We start from the raw sequence: 21,521 nt of genomic DNA, 5'->3' as shown, positions 1-21,521 counted from the left end.
CGATAAGTAATAAAATAAAGACGGCACTTCAACAAGCCTATTTCACACCATAGCCTGCTGAATTTGCAAGATAACAGCAAAAACTATTGGATTTCGGCACAAATGAAAATGTGGCATTGACTCACCCATGGATTGATGCTTCAGCATTGTCACGATCGTCTATAAAGGGAGCAGACCAATACGCAGCGCGTTGAGTGAACATGATGACTTTAATAAAGAAAGCACGTAACTACAAAACAAAAGACGATAGTGAAGTCCAACAGTGACAAAATACTGAACCTGGAACAAAAACCCACAACACCCACAGGAAAACATACAGATAAATATGGCTCCCAATCAGAGATAACGAGCCGACAGCTGACACTCGTTACCTCCGATTGGGAGTCATTGAACCCAACAAAGAAATACAACACATAGAACCACCCAACCAAACAAAACACCACGAAACGAACACACCCTGGCTCAACACACAAAGTCCCGGAGCCAGAGCGTGACAGTACCCCCCCCTAAAGGCGCGGACTGCGACCGCGCCTCAATAAGGCTAAACAAGGGAGGGCTGGGTGGGCATACCTCTTCGGCGGTGGTTCTGGCTCTGGCCGTGGTCCCCACCCCACCAAAGTCACTACCCGCTTACGTAGCCTCCTCCACATGACCACCCCCCAACTAAACCCCACTGGATTAAGGGGCGGCACCGGACTAAAGGGCAGCACCGGACTAAGGGGCAGCACCGGACTAAGGGGCAGCACCGGGCTAAGGGGCAGTACCGGACTCAATGGCGGATCCTGGCTGGCTGGCTCTGGCGGATCCTGGCTGGACGGCTCATGGCTGGCTGAAGGATCTGGCTGCTCATGGCTGGCTGACGGATCTGGCTGCTCATGGCTGGCTGACGGATCTGGCTGCTCATGGCTGGCCGACGGATCTGGCTGCTCATGGCTGGCCGACGGATCTGGCTGCTCATGGCTGGCTGACGGATCTGGCTGCTCATGGCCGGCTGACGGATCTGGCTGCTCATGGCTGGCGGAAGGCTCTGGCTGATCCTGTCTGGCGGAAGGCTCTGGCTGATCCTGTCTGGCGGAAGGCTCTGGCTGATCCTGTCTGGCGGAAGGCTCTAGCGGCTCCGGTCTGGCGGACGGCTCTGAAGGCTCATGGCAGACGGGCGGCTTTGCAGGCTCCGTACAGACGGACAGTTCAGACGGCGTTGGGCAGACAGGCAGTTCAGGCGCCGTTGGGCAGACGGGCAGTTCAAGCGCCGTTGGGCAGACGGGCAGTTCAGGCGCGTTGGGCAGACGGCAGACTCTGGCCGTCTGAGGCGCACCGTAGGCCTGGTGCGTGGTGCCGGAACTGGAGGTACCGGGCTGAGGACACGCATCTCAGGGCTAGTGCGGGGAGAAGGAACAGGCCGGACCGGGCTGGCGACGCGCACCGTAGGTTTGGTGCGAGTGGCAGGAACAGGCCGGGTCGGGCTGGCGACGCGCACCGTAGACTTGGTGCGGGTGGCAGGAACAGGCCGGACCGGGCTGGCGACGCGCACCGTAGGTTTGGTGCGAGTGGCAGGAACAGGCCGGGTCGGGCTGGCGACGCGCCCGTAGGTTTGGTGCGAGTGGCAGGAACAGGCCGGGCTGGGCTGGCGACGCACACCGTAGGTTCTGTGCGTGGAGCAGGAACAGGCCGGGCTGGGCTGGCGACGCACACCGTAGGTTCTGTGCGTGGAGCAGGAACAGGCCGGGCTGGGCTGGCGACGCACACCGTAGGTTCTGTGCGTGGAGCAGGAACAGGCCGGGCTGGGCTGGCGACGCACACCGTAGGTTCTGTGCGTGGAGCAGGAACAGGCCGGGCTGGGCTGGCGACGCACACCTTAGGTTCTGTGCGTGGAGCAGGAACAGGCCGGGCTGGGCTGGCGACGCACACCGTAGGTTCTGTGCGTGGAGCAGGAACAGGCCGGGCTGGGCTGGCGACGCACACCGTAGGTTCTGTGCGTGGAGCAGGAACAGGCCGGGCTGGGCTGGCGACGCACACCGTAGGTTCTGTGCGTGGAGCAGGAACAGGCCGGGCTGGGCTGGCGACGCACACCGTAGGTTCTGTGCGAGGAGCAGGAACAGGCCGGGCTGGGCTGGCGACGCACCCCGTAGGTTCTGTGCGTGGAGCAGGAACAGGCCGGGCTGGACTGGCGACGCACACCGTGGGCTTGATGCGTGGAGTAGGAGCAGGCCGGTCCGTACTGGGAACACACACCACTGGCTTTAACTGGGGATCAGGAACGGGCCGGACCGGACTGGTAACACACATCAGTCTCTCACGCCGTGCCGCAACAACTTCCCTTCCTCTACTCGCCAATGGCTCCCGTAATCCGATAGCCTTCTCTCCACGTCTCCCTGTGGCAGCCTCCTGCTGCCCAGCCGCCCTAAGCCATGTGCCCCCCAAAAAACTTTTTGGGGTTGCCTCTCGTCCCTCCGATGATGGCCCTGCTGACGCCGTTGCTCCTCTCCTGCCAGGTTCTCCCCCTTCATCGCCCTCCGGTACCGGACGGCCTCCTCCTGCGTAATATGTCCCCAGCCGAGGAGGACATCCACCAGCGTTCTCTCCTGCGGGTGTTCCTGGATACGCTGCTTGGTCCTTTTATGGTGGGTTTTTCTGTCACGATCGTCTATAAAGGGAGCAGACCAATACGCAGCGCGTTGAGTGAACATGATGACTTTAATAAAGAAAGCACGTAACTACAAAACAAAAGACGATAGTGAAGTCCAACAGTGACAAAATACTGAACCTGGAACAAAAACCCACAACACCCACAGGAAAACATACAGATAAATATGGCTCCCAATCAGAGATAACGAGCCGACAGCTGACACTCGTTACCTCCGATTGGGAGTCATTGAACCCAACAAAGAAATACAACACATAGAACCACCCAACCAAACAAAACACCACGAAACGAACACACCCTGGCTCAACACACAAAGTCCCGGAGCCAGAGCGTGACAAGCATTGTCTCTATGAAGAATGTGGCGTTCGACTAGCCACGTGCAACATGCACGCGCAGTTACAAGCCTGCTAGAGTTAGCGGAAGGCGGACAAGCAATATCCGAGTCCTTCCACCAATTCGGTGCCTTTTGAGAAGTGTAACTTGGTCCAAAAAAACTTTTGATTTCAACTATTTTTAACATTCTGTCATAAAGAGCACATGTTCAACTTCATAAAAAACATGTTTTCCCATCTCAAGTAAGTAAGTTAGTGCCAAATAAAGTAACAGGGTTGACAGTAACAGGGTTAATCTTAAATCAGCCATAAATCCCCTTTTGACAGGGGGAATGGAAGTTTGTTGTGTGAAACAGGGAGTGGCAATTGAATGCAAACTTCACAACAAATTAATAATTGTTAAAACATTTCTTGCCTGTCGATCTATATGGGTAACAGGGTTGTCGTGTTATGCTCAACCCCCTTAGTTTTTCATCACAAAACACTATCAAATGGCCAAAAAGAGTAGAACCAGCTCACCGGCTTTTACATTATGATTTGAATATTACATGTTCAATGTTTCATTTGAAAGAAATATTGAAAAAGGAATAGTTTCACCATATTAAAGCAAGAGTTCAGTTCACGTAACAGGGTTGACCTTAAAATGAGTGACAGATGTAAATGAATCACTAATCACATGAAATGAATGAATGATAATCTTCAGAAATTACTTTGTTAAAGCAACACAATAACTAGGGCTTTACAGTGATGGTGAAATGTTGGGGTTAAAACTTTGTAGAAGTGACACAGGGTTGACGGAGGGAGATTTTAGCAAGTCTTTATTCATATTTCTTAGTGTACATTTTACAAGACGCTCTTCTCCAGAGCGACTTACAGTTAGTGAATACATTTTTTTTTTATACTGGCCCCCCGTGGGAATCGAACCCACATCCCTGCAAACACCATGCTCTATCAACTGAGATACATCCCTGCCGGCCATTCCCTCCCCTACCCTGGACGACGCTGGGCCAATTGTGCGACGCCCATGAGTCTCCTGGTCGCGGCCGGCTGCGACAGAGCCTGGATTCGAACCAGGATCTCTAGTGGCACAGTTAGCACTGCGATGCAGTGCCTTAGACCACTGCGCCACTCAGGTGTAGTCTACATTAAAGGGCAACACATTTAAAGCTGCAGTATGTAACTTTTTGGGCGACCTGACCAAATTCACATAGAAATGTGAGTTATAGATCTGTAATTCTCATTGAACGAAAGTCTAAGAAGCGTTAGATCTGTTCTATGTGCGCTACTTCTATGCTTCTCATTCTTAAGTTTCATTTTTGCGTCTTTTACTTTCGGTTTTGTACACCAGCTTCAAACAGCTGAAAATACAAAAATGTGTTATGATTTACCAGTATTAGAACCCAAATGCAGACAAGTACACCAAGCCAGAGAAGGTTTAACAGGTTTATTTAAAATGTTCAATAGTCCAGGTTTCCAATAATAGGGGAAGAGCAAGTCCAGGTTACAGGGAGGGTAACAGATCCAGGTCAGGGTAGGTGTGGTACCGTAATGTCCTAGTGTCCGTGGTGAGTCCAAAAGAGAGGTCCGGTAGTGGAGAGCAGGATGGTGGTGGCAGGAGTGAAGCGGAGGCAGGAGTCAGGTTCCAAATATATGGTCGTCTTGACTATGATCTGACGATGAGTGGTAAGTTTGACCGGGTCTTAAAGGCTGAGGTGATTATGGTGAATGAGCTGCAGCTGGAACCCTGACTCCCGCACACCAGACTTCACTCCTGCAATCAAGGACAGACAGAGGGGAGGGAGAGAGCAGAGAGAGAGCTACCTAGCAGCAGTAGGCCTAACAGTACCCCCCTCTACGGACGCCACCTGGCGGCCGACGGGGTTTATCGGGATGTAACCTATGAAACTCTCGGACCAGAGCAGGATCCACAATGAAGCTCCTGGGCACCCAGGAACGTTCCTCAGGACCATAACCCTCCCAATCCACCAGGTACTGGAAACCACGACCCCGGCGGCGAACATCCAGAAGTCGCCGGACAGTGTAGACCGGACCCCCCACCCACGATCCTGGGCGGAGGAGGGGGGACGAGAGGGCGGGCACAGAGGGCTAACCGACACAGGCTTAATCTGGGAAACATGAAAGGTGGAATGAACCCGTAGGGAGGCAGGAAGCTGTAGCTTAACCGCGCAGGGGTTAACAATAGACAGTATCTTGAACGGTCCTATAAAACGAGGCGCCATCTTCTTAGACTCCACCTTCAATGGAAGGTCCCGTGACTTCAGCCATACCTCTTGACCAGGAGAGTAACCGGGAGCCTGGGACCGGTGACGGTTGGCTTGCCTCTGCATGTACGCCGAAGCTCGGGACAGAGCTACCCTGGCCTTCCTCCAGACCTTGAAGCAGCGGCGCATGTGGGACTGCACCGAGGGTACCGCCAGTTCCCTCTCTTGAGAAGGGAACAGGGGAGGTTGATAACCCAGAGCACACAGAAAAGGAGACAAACCAGAGGAAGCGTTAGTCAAGGTGTTATGAGCATATTCCACCCAGGGGAGCATGGAGCTCCATGACCCAGGGTTAGACCCTGTGACACAGCGAAGAGCGGTCTCCATCTCCTGGTTCGCTCTCTCGGCTTGCCCGTTGGTCTGGGGGTGATATCCAGAGGACAGGCTGGATGTAATGCCCAAAGCTTTACAGAAAGCTTTCCACACCTGGGAGACAAACTGGGGACCCCTGTCAGAGACAATATCCGTGGGTAGACCATGAGAGCGGAACACATGTTCAACCAAAATATCAGCCGTCTCTCTGGCAGTGGGCAGTTTAGGTAGGGCCAAAAAATGAGCGAACTTAGAAAAACGATCAATCACCGTAAGAATTACAGTCTTTCCAGACGAGGGGGGAAGTCCAGTGACAAAATCCATAGCGATATGCGACCAGGGCCGGCTGGGTATAGGTAGAGGTCGTAGATGACCAGCGCTGGCCTGGGTGGAGTTCTTACTTCGTGCACATACCGTACAAGCAGCAATGAAGGCTCGAGTGTCCGCCTCCATCGTGGCCCACCAGAACTTCCGTCGCACAAAGTCAAGGGTCCGCGAAACTCCAGGGTGACAGGTAAGGGGAGACGAGTGAGCCCACTGAAGTACCTGGGAGCGAGCAGACTCAGGGACAAACATCCGGTTAGGAGGACCCCTCCCAGGGTCAGCTTGATGATGTTGAGCCTGTCTAACAATCCCCTCGATGTCACATGTGACGACCGCAATACTGCAGGTAGGAGGCAAAATGGGTTCAGGGTTACTACCAGTATCAACAGCCGAATGAACACGAGACAGGGCGTCAGGCTTGACGTTGCGTGACCCAGGACGGTAAGACAGAGAAAAATTGAATCTCCCAAAAAATAGTGCCCACCTGGCTTGACGGGGGGTTGAGCTGCTTCGCTGACTGGAGGTAAGCCAGATTCTTATGATCCGTCCAAACGATGAAGGGTTGTTCCGCCCCCTCCAACCAATGTCGCCACTCCTCGAGAGCCAGCTTAACGGCGAGCAGTTCACGATTGCCAACATCATAATTCCTCTCTGCCTGAGAAAGTTTCCTTGAGAGAAAAGCACAGGGATGCAGTTTGTTATCTTCAGGAGAACGCTGTGACAACACCGCACCTACCCCAGTGTCGGATGCATCCACCTCCACGACAAACTGGCGGTCGGGGTCCGGCTGCATCAGAATGGGAGCCGAGGCGAAGCGATGTTTCAGTTCTTCGAACGCTGATTCGGCCCCTTCATTCCAAGCGAACGGTCGTGAGATGGAGGTGAGAGCGGTGAGTGGCGCCGCAATGCGGCTGTAGTCCTTGATGAACCTCCTATAGAAGTTCGCAAACCCCAGAAATCGTTGAAGTTGTTTGCGGGTAGAGGGGGCTGGCCAGTCCGTGACAGCAGAGATCTTAGCTGGGTCCATCCGCAACTCCCCCTGAGCGATGATGTAACCCAAAAAAGAGGTCTCAGACACATGAAATTCACATTTCTCCATCTTCACAAACAGTTTGTTCTCCAACAACCTTTGCAACACCTGGCGCACATGCAGTTCATGTTCCTGGGAGGACTCTGAGAAAATCAAGATATCATCCAGATAGACAAAAACAAACCGATTCAACATGTCCCGAAGGACATCATTGACTAGTGCCTGAAAAACAGCAGGGGCATTAGACAACCCAAAAGGCATAACCAGATACTCAAAATGTCCCAAGGGTGTGTTGAAGGCAGTCTTCCATTCATCACCTTTACGAATGCGCACCAGGTGATACGCATTTCGTAGATCCAGTTTCGTAAAGATGGTAGCACCATGAAGGAGGGGAAAAGCAGAATTAATCAAAGGCAGAGAATACTTGTTCTTAATGGTGATGTTGTTAAGTCCACGGTAATCAATACAGGGTCTGAGGGTCTTATCCTTCTTAGCAACAAAAAAGAATCCCGCTCCTACAGGTGACGAGGAAGGACGCATAATACCTGCCGCCAAGGAGTCCCGAATGTAGTTCTCCATAGCCTCCGTCTCCGGCCGGGAGAGATTGTACAGGCGACTGCTGGGGAGCGGGGCTCCTGGCTGGAGGTCAATGGCACAGTCGTAAGGCCGGTGAGGAGGAAGAGAAGTAGCTCTGTGTTTGCAGAAAACGGATGCCAGGTCATGATACACGTCAGGAACATTAGAAAGATCCATGGACTCCAGTGGAGGTCGAGGCACAGTACTGGCAGGAGTCAGAGCAGAACACAAACAATTCACATGACAAAATGTGCTCCATGAAACAATTCTACCTGTCACCCAATCAATGTGTGGATTGTGTCTTATGAGCCAGGGGATACCAAGGACCAGAGGGGTCTGTGGGCAGTCGATAATATGGAATTGAATGTTCTCCTGATGATTTCCCGACACTCTAAGACAAACAGGAACAGTCTGATGGGTAATATGGGTCAACAATTGTCCATTCAGACCCTTAGCCTGCAGCGGACAGTCCATAGGAACAGTCTCCAAATCCATTTGTTGAGCCCACTCTCTATCCAAAAGCTTTCGTCTGCACCAGAGTCAATCAGCGCACTAACAGAGAGATTCTGGAACTGCCACTGGAGGGATGCCTGGAGCAGAATGCGGGGAGAAGAGGAAGAATCCGCTGCTCGGCTCACCAAAACTTCTCCCATTAATGATGAGCCGGCCCTTTTCCCCGGACGAACTGGGCAGGAAGGAACGAAATGACCAGCTTCTCCACAATACAGGCAGACCCGAGCCTGAATGCGGCGTGCACGCTCCTCTGAGGACAACCGTGCACGACCCACCTCCATGGCTTCGGGTTCAGTGCTCCTCGTATCGACTCGGGAAGACACGGCTTTCTCCGTAGGGAAGATGCGGGGAGGAGTTTGTTGATGACAGACAGGTTGCTTGGAACTAACACTCCTCTCCGGCGGCGCTCCCGAATCCGATTATCCAACCTGATGGTGAGTGAAATAAGATTATCCAGCGTAGGCGATTCATCATATGACACCAATTCATCTTTTAAAGTCTCAGACAAAGCATTGATGAACACTCCTTGTAATGCCTCGTCATTCCAACCACTCACTGCTGCTAAAGTCCGAAACTCCACTGCCATCTCCGCCACACTGCGAGCCCCCTGCCGAAGAGAAAACAACCGTTTCGCAGCCTCCTTGCCTCGTACGGGGTGGTCAAAAACCTTCCTCATCTCAGTGGTGAAGGCAACGTAAGCGTTGCAAATGTCCGACTGACTCTCCCAGACCGCGGATCCCCAGGCACGAGCGGAACCGCTAGTAGAGTTGATAAGGTAGGCAATACGGGCTCTTTCTGAGGCGTAGGTGAGGGGCTGTTGTTCAAACACTAACGAGCATTGAGTCAAAAAAATCGCCACAGGTTCCCATGTTCCCGTCATAGCGCTCTGGAGCAGGAACAAAAGGCTCTCTGATCTGGGCTGAAGGGGTAGTAAGGGCAGACACTTGATTGGTGAGTAATTGAACCTGATTAAGCAGCACCTGACTGTCCTCAGCAATCGTCTTAAACAGGGTATCATGTTGGCCAAGTAAAATGCCCTGATTGGCTATGGCAGTCCAAATTTGAGTGCACTCTGGGGTGGTATCCAAGCTACTGTCTGCTGGGTTCATGATGGTCAGATCATACTGTTATGATTTACCAGTATTAGAACCCAAATGCAGACAAGTACACCAAGCCAGAGAAGGTTTAACAGGTTTATTTAAAATGTTCAATAGTCCAGGTTTCCAATAATAGGGGAAGAGCAAGTCCAGGTTACAGGGAGGGTAACAGATCCAGGTCAGGGTAGGTGTGGTACCGTAATGTCCTAGTGTCCGTGGTGAGTCCAAAAGAGAGGTCCGGTAGTGGAGAGCAGGATGGTGGTGGCAGGAGTGAAGCGGAGGCAGGAGTCAGGTTCCAAATATATGGTCGTCTTGACTATGATCTGACGATGAGTGGTAAGTTTGACCGGGTCTTAAAGGCTGAGGTGATTATGGTGAATGAGCTGCAGCTGGAACCCTGACTCCCGCACACCAGACTTCACTCCTGCAATCAAGGACAGACAGAGGGGAGGGAGAGAGCAGAGAGAGAGCTACCTAGCAGCAGTAGGCCTAACAAAATGTTTGGTTATGGAAAATATATCACAGCGGTTTAGATGGTACAATGGTTCTCTATACTATACTTGCTTGTTTTGTCACCTAAACTGAAATTAGGCGAACTATTAGAATTTTAGCAACCAGGAAATGGTGGAGCGATTTCTGCATAGTGCACCTTTAATATAACAGGCTTTTAAAATGCAATATTGGTGCACAATTTCTACATAAAATACTATTTTCGTGGAATGACCCATCCACGGTCGTAGTACGGATGAAGCCTGAGCTGGAATGTAAAGCTAACTGCTTTAGCTTTAGAAAACCCTGAGTAGATCTAGCTTAAATCATAGTATACCCCTGGGTCTCTTTGCTGATGCCGTGGTTGACTATGAATGTGAGTTTGCGTGACCTCAGCTCAGCCTATCAGAAAACCGGGCTGGCCCATCTCGGTAAGGGGCCGGCCGTTGCCCACTGATCAGCCAAAGGCTCAAATCAAATCAAATCAAATCAAATTGTATCTGTCACATACACTTGTTTAGCAGATGTTATTGCGGGTGTATTGAAATGCTTTTGCTTCTAACTCCGACAGTGCAGTAATATCTAACAAGTAATATCTAACAATTTCACAACATATACCCAATACACACAAATCTAGTAAGGAATGGAATTTAAGAATATATACATATATGGACAAGCAATGACAGAGCGGCATGGACTAAGATACAGTAGAATATTATAGAATAGAATAGATTATATACATATGAGATGAATAGTGCAAGATATGTAAACATTATTAAAGTGACTAGTGTTCCATTTCTTAAAGTGGCCAGTGATTTCAATAGGCAGCAGCAGCCTCTAATGTGCTAGAGATGACTATTTAACAGTCTGATGGCCTTGAGATATAAGCTGTTTTTCATTCTCTCAGTCCCAGCATTGATGCACCTGTACTGACCTCGCCTTCTGGATGATAGCGGGGTGAACAGGCAGTGGCTCGGGTGGTTGATGTCCTTGATGATCTTTTTGGCCTTCCTGTGACATCGGGTGCTGTAGGTGTCTCATTATAGATTAGTATAACAGAGAAATTGTGCAAAAATAGTTGTAAAACAATTCTTACCAGGCCCATGGGCCGCCGGCCATGTCACCTTTTTCATGGTTTTATTTGTATTTTCAAAAAAATGTATGTGTCAATTTTGCCCAGCACACCCTGCTCATTTCCATACATTTTACATTTACATTTTAGGCATTTAGCAGACGCTCTTATCCAGAGCGACTTACAGTTAGTGAGTGCATACATTTTTCATACTGGCCCCCCATGGGAATCGAACCCACAACCCTGCCGTTGCAAGCGCCATGCTCTACCAACTGAGCTACAGGAGGCATACTGTATATTCCATATTCTGTTATTTGATGGCGTACTTACCCTTCATAATGAAATGGAATGCCTTCGGCATCAAAACAATACTCTCCAACAACTCATATTACAGCTCAAGGATAAATCAAGCAATTACTGTTCTCCTTGAAAAACGAAGAGAACAATAACCAGACAAAGGTGTGATACCTCTCTCTCCTCTCCATCCATCTATGCTTCCATACCATCATTCATTCCTACTCGACAAAAGAAGAAAATACAGAAAACATGCTAAGAAAATAATATGCAAATGATGGATGTGCGGTAAACACCCTTCAAAGTGGAAGACATTTTAGAAATTGGAAAAGCCTTTATCTGATGTGGGGCTATTTTTCTGACACGGCAGACGAGGGAAGCTTGCGTGTGCTTTCAAACACATCGTCGCTGGAGAGTACTTTATTCTAGCGTCGACGGGGTGTCTTTGTGTGGCCGGCCTAAACTAGCTTCAATGGTAATGCCACACCGGGGACGAAGAAGGGAGACAACAAAGGAAGAGAGGATAGAGGATAAGATCTGTCTGTCATTTGTCTGTTGGTCTATGTGTTACACATGGATGACGAGTGGAGAGAGGTCAAGGGGCAATGTGTGAGTCTGTATAGTGTGATCTGGAGTGGAGCGAGTCTTTCTCACTGCTTGCAGAGAATCAGCCACTGGCACTGTTTTATATGGAGGAGAACGGACGGATTGCTTTAGCCAACATGTTTTGTATTGTATTGTTGGAGTTATATGAATGGGAAAACTCAGTCACAGTTGTTGAGAACAAGAGAAGTGTTGAGAACTGTGAGAACATACACTATATAACCAAAAATATGTGGACACCTGCTCATCAAACATCTCATTCCAAAATCATGGGTATTAATATGGAGTTGGTCCCCCCTTTGCTGCTATAACAGCCTCCACTCTTCTGGGAAGGCTTTCCACTTGATGTTGGAACATTGCTGCGGGGACTTGCTTCCATTTAGCCACAAGAGCATTAGTGAGGTCGGACACTGATGTTGGGCGATTAGGCCTGGCTCGCAGTCGGCGTTCCAATTCATCCCAAAGGTATTTGATGGGGTTGAGGTCAGGGCTCTGTGTAGGCCAGTCAAGTTCTTCCACACTGATCTCGACAAACCATTTCTGTATAGACCTCGCTTTGTGCATGGGGGCATTGTCATGCTGAAACAGGAAAGGGCCTTACCCAAACTGTTTCCACAAAGTGAGAAGCACAGAATCGTCTAGAATGTTATTGTATGCTGTAGCGTTAAGATGTCCCTTCACTGGAACTAAGGGGCATAGTCCGAACCATGAAAAACAGCCCCAGACCATTATTCCTCCTTCACCAAACTTTACAGTTGGCACTATGCATTCGGGCGGGTAGTGTTCTCCTGGCATTAGCCAAATCCAGATTAGTCCGTCGGACTGCCAGATGGTGAAGCGTGATTCATCACTCCAGAGAATGGATTTCAACTGCTCCAGAGTCCAATATGCGGCGAGCTAGTGATCTTAGGCTTGTGTGCGGCTGCTCGGCCATGGGAACCCATTTCATGAAGCTCCCGACAAACAGTTATTGTGCTGACGTTGCTTCCAGAGGCAGTTTGGAACTCGGTAGTGAGTGTTGCAGCCGAGGACAGACAATGTTTATGCACTTCAGCACTCGGAGGTCTCGTTCTGTGAGCTTGTGTGGCCTACCACTTCCCGGCTGAGACATTGTTGCTCCTAGAAGACTCCACTTCACAATAACAGCACTTACAGTTGACTGGGGCAGCTCTAGCAGGGCAGAAATCTGACGAACTGACTTGTTGGAAAGGTGGCATCCTATGAAGGTGCCACATTGAAAGTCACTGAGCTCGTCAGGAAAGCCATTCTACTGCCAATGTTTGTTGATGGAGATTACATGGTTGTGTGCTCGATTTTATACACCCGTCAGCAACGGGTGTGGCTGAAATACCCGAATCCACTAATTTGAAGGGGTGTCCACATACTTTTGTATATATAGTGTAGTTCCATTTTAACCATTACCCACACATAGCAGTCTGGACTGAAAACCAAGGACATTACATCTATTAAATACATTACAATAAACATTATGATAAACACACCACTAGAAGGGTGTCATACATATAGAACACAACATGACATACAGAACACAACATGACATACAGAACACAACATGACATACAGAACACAACAAAAAGAACATGAAACAAAACATATCATGACATACAACATACATAACCACAGCATTGCTGATGGGAGCCACGTACACATCCTCTCTCTCTCTCTCTCTCTCTCTCTCCGTCTCTCTCTGTGTGTCTCGCTCTGCGCTGGCATTTCCCTGGTCTGCTAATTGAGAGAGGTGAGGAAAGGCTGTTCACACAGTGTCTCTATAGCTGGGCCTTCGCTTACTTTGACACAACCAACGCCTGTCTACAGAGAAAATGACACACAGCTGACCCACTCAACTCCTAGCCTTCAGTGAATACACACACACACACAGAGAGGCGGATACACACACACAGGCACTTTTGCGCTTAGTCGCATATACACTGAGTGTGCAAAACATTAAGAACAACTTCCTAACACACGCACACACAGGCACCAACACACACAGGAAGAGAACACACACACAATCACTTTTGCGCCTAGTCGCACTTGTACGGAGTGTACAAAACATTAGCACTTTTGCGCTTAGTCTCACAGACACTTAGTGTATATTGGGTTGCACCCAACCCCCCCACCCCCTTGTGCTCTCAGAACAGCCTCAATTCGTCGGGGCATGGACTTTACAAGGTGTCGAAAGGTGTCGAAAGCGTTCCACAGGGATACTGGCCCATGTTGACTGCAATGGTTCCCACAGTTGTGTCAAGTTGGCTGGATGTCCTTTGGGTGGTGGACCATTCTTAATACACATGGGAAACTGTAGCGCATGAAAAACCCAGCAGCGTTGCAGTTCTTGACACAAACCGGTGTGCCTGTCACCTACTACCATACCCCGTTCAAAGGCACTTAAATCTTTTGTTTTGCCCATTCACCCTCTGAATGCCACACATACACAATCCATGTCTCAATTGTCTCGCGGCTTAAAAATCCTTCTTTAACTGTCTCCTCCCCTTCAGCTACACTGATTGAAGTGGATTTAACAAGTGACATCAATAAGAGATCATAGCTTTCACCCGGTCAGTCTATGTCATGGAAAGAGCAGGTGTTCTTAATATTTTGTATGCTCAGTGTATATTGACACCCACACAGGCACTTACACATGCACACTCACTGATGAAAACACACTTTGCGACAAGCAGAGGGACATTTTCAACGGGGTATGATGTGACAAGACGAGGGACAGAAGACAAGGGTTTGCATTACCCTCATGTACCTCAAGAGGTGAGGGGGGAGACTGCAGAGAGAGAGAAAGAGAGAGGTAGAAAAGGTGTTTGAAAGAGAGAACACCATGGCTGAGGGAAAGAAATACTCCCAGAAAGGCAATCATTTGTTTATCACTTCATTGACACACGTATTTGTTTCTTATTACGGATATTGATTCATCAATATAATTCAAATGGATTTCTTTATTGTAGCCTCAATACATTCTCTTTTTAAGTAGAGAACAACACTATTCTGCAATGTTTGTATGTGTGTATTAAAATGGCTAGTCTGCCGTGTCGCAAACACCCCACTGTGAAACCCCCCACACCGTACCGTCCCTGAATCACAGAAGAGCTTCTGTTCTATTGAGCAGAAACATCATTAGCCTCCTTCCTTCCCTTGTAGCCATGAAAACCACTGCACACACACACACACAGAAACACACACACAGAAACACACACACAGAAACACACACACAGCCTCTAGACCCCCTTGGCTGCAATTCCACCCCCACACACCCCTATTCCACCCCCGCTCCCCCTTCAACCTACCCTACATAAGCCCCCATCTTCTACCTCACACACACCTCCCCCGCCCCTGGACCTGGTCTCCCGGCAGTTGGGGAGACATGCTTCGTGGGAATGTAAAGCTCTTAAATATGTGTTTGGCTGTGTGAGCTGTTTGTGTGCCTGGCTGTGGGGACCTGGCAGCCTAGCAGAGGTAATGAAGCTGTGTCTATCCTCTATCTGCCCCGCCTCAGCAGCCTGCAGCTCTCTCTATCTCTCTATCTACACTGAGTATACAAAACATTAAGAACACCTGCTCTTGCCATGACATAGATTGATCATATGAATCCAGGTGAAAGCTATGATCCTTTATTGATGTCACTTGTTAAATCAGTGTAGATGAAGGGGAGGAGACAGGTTAAAGAAGCATTTTTATTATTTAAGACAATTGAGACATGGATTGTGTATGTGTGTCATTCAGAGGGTGAATGGGCAAGACAAAAGACTGAAGTGCCTTTTCAACAGGGTATGGTAGTAGGTGCCAAGTGCACCAGTTTGTGTCAAGAACTGCAACGCTGCTGGGTTTTTCACGCTCAACAGTTTTCCAGCCAACTTGACACAACTGTGGGAAGCATTGGAGTCAACATGGGCCAGCATCCCTTGTAGAGTAGGGGGGTGTTTGGTATACTCAGTGTATATCTCTCTCTCTATTTATATATCTCTCTCTTTCTTTCTATCACTCTCTGGGCCCCCGCTCTCTCTCTCTCTGTTGGGTAGCATGCTACTGTGCTACCCCGGTTGAAGAGGAGAGGATAGGGGGAGGAGATCAAGCTGAGCGGGAGGGAGCTGGGAAGGATGGAAATGGCATAGAGTTTGTGAGATGTGCTTCGATATTTGTGCATTTCTTCAAGTATTTGGTCTTGTGTGTATTTGTGTGCATGCATCTGTCCGTCTATCCGTGCATGTGAGTAGCAGGTTGACATTTATTGGGATGAATCTTGTCTTGGAGGCAGAGCTGAGCGTTTTCCACTAGATGGGCCAGCCGCAAAGTCAAAATTGTCTATATCGTAAAAAATTCATGAAAACAAAAATGTAATTTAAGGTTAGGGTTAGGTGTGAGGTTATCAGTGTGGTTAGGGTTAGGTTTAAAATCTGATTTTGTGGCTAGGCCAGCTAGTGAACACTCCGCAGAGCTGCCTCCAGGACAAGATTCATCCCAATAAATGCCAACCTGCGTGTGAGTGCGTGTGTCTTTATGGCATTCACATTTGAGCTAATAAAGAACTAGGATATAGCAGAAAGTTGGAACTGAAACATACATTGAAAGGTTTTAAAAGGTTTACAAGAGGCACTTAACTGACCTTCATATCAGCCCACAGTCAATTACGAAAGGCCACTCTGAAACTGCTCATAATAGACACAGACACACAGACTTTAAATGTATTTTCTCCAAACAACGACCAATTGACGTGAGCTAAAAGCCTATGTGCGGAGAAGGACGATTTGATCAATGTCCACACAAACAAACCCAGACCAAACGCCCACCTGTTGCTAACTGCTCGCCTATAAAGAAGTCAGCATCACTTCCTCGCAAAAAAGTCACTGTTAGGGAGCACCGCTGAGGCAATTTCTGCCCAGATTAACCCCTGACATTTTCAAAGAGCTAAAACACAGGATATTTGTATTAGGCTCATTATTTGTAAATGTGAAGGCAGCTTCCCTCATTCAAACTACCTGGAAAATGCATCTTAAAAAGCTTAGAAGACCATGGCAGCTTTATGATGCACTACAATGCCTCAGATAGCATTATAAATGCCCTTATAAGGCATTATATGTGTTTGCCTCATACAAAGTGTTACCTAAGTGTCTAGCCTTTTAGTGTCTACATTTTTTAAGTACACGCATTAACACAGAATCATTTCCGTCTTGAACAGAGGCAGTTTGATTTACAAGTCAGGTACAGTAGGTTATCAGAAAATTGACCTGCCCTTGTGTTTTGGAGACACCTGTTTGTAATTAGATGTGGTGCATCTCAGGGGGACGGGGGCTTTGGCTGGGCCTGCCCTGTACACCGTCTACCTGCAGTAGTAGATATAGATTCACCACTCACCAATATATTCCAATAGAAAAGCTGTCGTTTTCTAAACAGAAATGTATAGATGAGTTTTTGTCCGCTATATTCGTAAAAGAAGCTCTGTGGTCTCAATAACCTTTTATTATGGGGTGAACGAAAGATTGCTGATTTTCACAGAAACAGCATGATAGAAAATGTACTATTTGTGTGCAATTGTATGATTGTTATGTCATTATTTTGTGATCCATTGGGCATTTTGAATGGCCATAGAATAACAGAGCAGTACTAAAGTACACATACACACACTCTCCGACTGTGGTTGCTCCCGGTTACAATTCAACATGTTTTTCCTCCTCTAAATGGCCGTGGCTCTCCCTAAGTGTTCCACTGAACGATGCTCCCTAGGTGTTTACACGCAATTTCATTCACTGAAAGCACTCTGTCACATCTCTGTTCGCTCCACACACACACACACACACACACACACACACACACACACACACACACACACACACACACACACACACACACACACACACACAGCAGCACTTCACAGAGAAGCTAAGGAATGGTCTCCCTCATTTGGTCAACAAACCACAAAGAGATCTTGCTGATGTTTTATTTTCTCAAGTTTTTTTTCTAAATTCCCCATAAACTCACATTGATCAATCAGGCCTGTCTCAGAGTTATTTTCATTGCTTTTTCTCTAAATTAATTTCAATCTCTGCGTTTGAAGAAAAATATAAAACTCATTTAAAAATCACTCAATTAGCTTTGTACCAGGCTCTCAGTTGAGTTTGAGTGTGTGTGCGTGTGTGTGTGTGTGCGTGCGTGTGCATGCCTGTGTGCGTCTGTGCGTGTGAGCGAGCGTGTGTGTATTCATGCTCGTGTGTTTTCAGTTGCTGTTATTTGTCATGATAAAGCCCTCTGGTCTCCCACAGCCAAGCCACTCTGGTTTGAGGCTAGAACAGCTGATTCATTAGCACACACACAAACTCTACAGGGATATAAATACATCAAGGCTGCTACTGCGTCTCGTCGTCCCCCAGACCCCAGACCCATCCATTAGCCGGAGAATAGACACTGCTGACACAGATTCCAGCAGTTGTCACTCTGACGCCTTTGATGGGCGCTGGCCCCCAGCCCTGAATGGCTCCGGCTTTTGGCTTTTCTCACCCTGTTGTTGTGTGGAGAGAGAAAGAGAGAAAGGGAAGAGGGGAGGTTTTACTGGAGCTGGCTGATAAAGAAATGTGGCTTGTTAGGTCCTTTTAGTGGCGTACTAGCGAGTGACAGCTGACTGTTTGAAAAGTGAGGGTCATGTTCTATTGAGATGTCTCCTTGAGTGAAGATGGAGAGACAAAAAAGTCATGTTCCGACAGACAGCCTTTGTTAGAACTGAGGTGCTTTTTTTAAGAGGACTTTTGGTTTTGGTTAGACAAGAGGCAGCCATTTTGGTGCCAGTCAGACTTCGCTAGTGTCCGACTGACAGAAAACCATCCCTCTGCGATGAATCATCCTTCCAGGAAATCACAATTTCACTGTCACACCACCTAGCACCACAAATTACTATTATATGGCTTCCCATTCAATTTCCTGGGTTTTTCATAGTAATGGTGGTGGCGATGATAACGATGCACTCACATTGAATGTCAATGTGGATAGCCTGCCATAAAACGACCCATACCGACCAGCCTGTCCAGGCTGCTTCCCAAATGGCACCCTATTCCTTATGTAGTGTACTACTTTTGACTAGAGCCCTATGGCCCCTGGTCAAACGTAGTATACTACATAGGGAAATGTAGTGCACTACATAGGGAATAGGGTGCCATTTGGGGTGCAGACCATCCAGAGTGGTGTGTGGTGGGTTCCTGGGGCACGTTTCACCAACTCTCAGTGGAGTCTGAGTGGAGTGGCTGGAGCCTGGTTTAATGTCCTCCCCCTCCTCCCATAACCGTCCATAGCCATGGAGTGTGACTGTGAATAGGAATGGCTCCTTAGAGAGGAGGGTTCACTAGACAAGGTGAATATATTTCAGGATATAGGCTGTGTCTGTGCGTGAGGGAAGGGGAGTTTTCTTAGTCTACACTTTCACTTAAAATGAAATGTTAAAACAGATAGAGAGTATTGAGTTTTCTCTGTCTACACTTTAACTTTTAATTAAATGTTGAAATCAGCTTACCATTTGGGGAGTGGCTCCTGAACCGTGATCGTATCTTTCTCAGGCTCCGTATCAGTGAGTCCGCAAATTCTCACAGTATCTCGCGGGAACTTGGGACTTATCTTATTTTAATAACCTTGACAGGGTTAACTGCATAGTTAAATGCCAAGAAGAAGAAATTGGCAATGTCACCAAGCAAAACCAAACAAACCAAAAAACAATAGCCAGTACACAAATGTCATAAACGTAATTTACTTGCATGGTTTTGCAGTTTGCACTACACCACATTTACATTTAAGTCATTTAGCAGATGCTCTTATCCAGAGCGACTTACAGTTAGTGAGTGCATACATTTTTTTTCTTCATATTCTTCACCACGACAAGCAACAGGTCATGATGTTAGCTAGCGAGCTCATTAGCGATGCCAGCTAGCGAATTAGCAAGCTAACGTTAGCTCGCTAGCTAGCAGGCCTCAGTAGACCACTAAATCTCGCTAGCCAATAAGTTAGCATCATCAGTCAGGCATTGGACTAAAGAGTTTGCTAGGGGTTACTTAGCTAGCTAGCTAATGTTAGGTTGTTCTATATGGAGCCTAAGCTAATTCGCTAGCTAGTATCACTAACAACATAGCTAGCTTTCTGGTCCTCTGTTGCTCAGTTGGTAGAGAATTGCGCTTGCAACGGCAGGATAGTGGGTTCGATTCCCAGGACCACCCATACATAAAATGTATGCACGCATGACTGTATGTTGCTTTGGATAAAAGCATCTGCTAAATGGCATATATATATTATATTAAAATCAACGTTTATTGGTCGCATACACACTTTAGCAGGTGCAGCGAAATGCTTATGTTACTAGCTCCTAACAATGCAGTAAAATGTCAAACAAGTACACAAATAATTAAGAAATCAAGAAACGTTGGAATGAATCTAAATAACAACCCAAATAGCACTGTAACAGTAATCCAAATGCAATCTATACGTATACACACCAGATGAATTTACACAAGATGTACTAAGAATGATAGGTACAGGAGTAGATATATTAGTGAGCTATGTCAAGAATCCAGTATACAAATAAATATGTGCTGTGTATAAACAGTGTAACTAAAATGCAATGTACAGTAGTATAAATATTAAGAATGAGCTATGAAGAGAATACAGTATTTAAAAACAGTGTGAAAAGGGAAGTGTCCAGTGGTTCAATGTCCTATAACATGGGACAGCAGCGTTGGCTGTGTGTGTATGTGTTATGCATCACCTGGTAGACGGCTAGTGATGGCTGTTCAACAGTCTGATGGCCTGATAATAGAAGCTGTTTTTTAGTCTCTCGGTCTTGAGTGAACAGTCCGTAGCCGAGTGAATAGTCCGTGGCTCGGGTGACTGAGGTCCTTAATGATCTTCTTGGCCTTCCTTTGACACAGATTGCTGTAAATGTCCTGGATGGCAGGCAGCGTGCCCCGGTGATGCTTTGGGCTGACCGCACCACCCTTTGGAGAGCCAGGGAGGTGCAGTTGCCGTACCAGGTGGTGATGCAGCCCGACAGAATGTTCTCAATGGTGTATTTATATATATTAGCTAGCTAGCATCATTAACAAAGTTGCTAGCTAGCGTCGCTAACGACATAGCTAGCTAATTACATTGAGAGCTTTTGCTTGGTGTGGGGTAGTGCAAACTGCACAACCACGTACACTACCAATCAAAAGTTGATTTTGCATCTTCAAAGTGGTAGGCATGTTGTGTAAATCAAATGATACAAACCCCCAAAAAATCCATTTAAATTCCATGTTGTAAGGCAACAAAATAGGAAAAATGCCAAGGGGGGTGAATACTTTCGCAAGCCACTGTATGCAGTTAACCCAGGCCAGGTTATGAAAATAAACATAAGTTCCCACGCGATACTGTGAGATATATGACAATGCTGCTTTGAGTGCTGTAGCCCTTGTTGATTTGTTTGAAGTTGTACCACCGTATAAAAACATTTTGGTACGTAAGTACTTAATTCCATTGCTCACTTGGAATGCAATGACCCTCTCTATCGAGTTTCTAAAAATCATCTTTACTATTCCACCATTGTCCCTCTCTATCTCCCAGAGCCTGCCCAGCTTTGGCCCCTACCTCCTGGAGAAGACCGAGGTCCTGGCTGAGTACATGAAGAAACTGAAGGATGCCAATGACAACTTTATGGGTGACACCAGTCCCTGCCGTGTAGGTGAGAGAGGGGCTGCCTGGATTACAAAGGACACTCTGTTATGTCTTTATATTGTTTTCTAAGACAACCGCGGACCACAATAAATCGGGTCAAGGGCCGCATCCTGCTCGCGAGCCGCCAGTTTCAGACTTCTGCTTTAGTGTTTGTGATAGTACATCTGTTTCTAATGAAGGGATGTTGTGACCATTCTAAGGTAATTTCAAGCCAATAAAAGCATGGGTAAATCTTTATAGTTGTA

At 47.7% G+C, this 21,521-nt stretch overlaps 1 pseudogene; it reads left to right on the top strand.

Moving 5' to 3' along the window:
- LOC121581693 overlaps positions 1–21,521 on the top strand; it is a 198,030-nt pseudogene that overhangs the window by 175,602 nt on the left and 907 nt on the right.

This window comes from Coregonus clupeaformis, chromosome 14 (assembly GCF_020615455.1).
Source record: "Coregonus clupeaformis isolate EN_2021a chromosome 14, ASM2061545v1, whole genome shotgun sequence".
Lineage (NCBI taxonomy): Eukaryota > Metazoa > Chordata > Actinopteri > Salmoniformes > Salmonidae > Coregonus > Coregonus clupeaformis.
This window is presented reverse-complemented; position numbering and strand designations above follow the sequence as displayed.